This window comes from Emydura macquarii, unplaced genomic scaffold, assembly GCF_026122565.2.
Source record: "Emydura macquarii macquarii isolate MOO-44397 ecotype Brisbane River unplaced genomic scaffold, CSIRO-AGI_Emac_v2 contig_1477, whole genome shotgun sequence".
In the NCBI taxonomy this organism is placed as follows: Eukaryota; Metazoa; Chordata; order Testudines; family Chelidae; genus Emydura; species Emydura macquarii.
The window spans coordinates 7,112,501-7,113,078 of NW_027131614.1; the positions used below are offsets into that span (position 1 = coordinate 7,112,501).

General features: G+C 47.1%; 1 protein-coding gene across 1 annotated transcript in view; it reads right to left on the reverse strand.

The window, feature by feature from the left end:
* The window catches only part of ZFHX4 (zinc finger homeobox 4), a 165,280-nt gene extending 165,030 nt beyond the window's left edge, over positions 1 to 250 (reverse strand). Inside the window, exon 1 of the mRNA XM_067553588.1 lies at positions 1 to 250. This exon is cut by the window's left edge and continues 36 nt beyond it. The gene's annotated coding sequence lies outside the window, so the exon portion shown is untranslated.
* Between the last annotated feature and the right edge of the window lie 328 nt (positions 251 to 578).

Consider the following 578-nt stretch of genomic DNA (forward strand, 5'->3'; position numbering starts at 1 on the left):
CCTCTTTTTTTTTGTTTTGCTTTATTTACTTAACAGCTGATCACATCCAAGTAAACGAGAGAAGGTTCATTTAAAAAAAAATAATAATAATCCTCCAACTTTATTGGGTGGAAATAAAAATGACTGAGCAAGAAGTGGGGGGCATGGAGCAGTCCTTTGGGGTCCGGGAGTTGTTAAAGCATGTGCCGATCGCGGTCTCGCTGTTTGGTTGTGAAGGGGTTGGGAAAAGGAGGAAAGGAAATGAAAATCCGATATGTCTTTATTCTGCTAATTATTATCGTTTTAGCCCTGTTTAAAAAAATGGCTGATTAAGTTGAGTGCGCATGTCTTTGTGTGTCTATTCCCGATATGCACTCTGGGAATGAGCGAGAGAGAGAGAGGGAGAGGAGAGGAGAGGAGAGAGAGAGAGAGAGAGAGGTGTAATTAGTGAGGTGATCAACATTCTCCAGACTGCAAATGACGCGCAGCCCCGGACTTAGAGAAGCTGGAGCTGCCGCGGCTGCTTGGGGGCTCGTACGGGCTGCAGGAGCCGCGCAGCCAGCCCAGAGAAGAAGGGGCAGCAGGAAAGGAGCTCATGG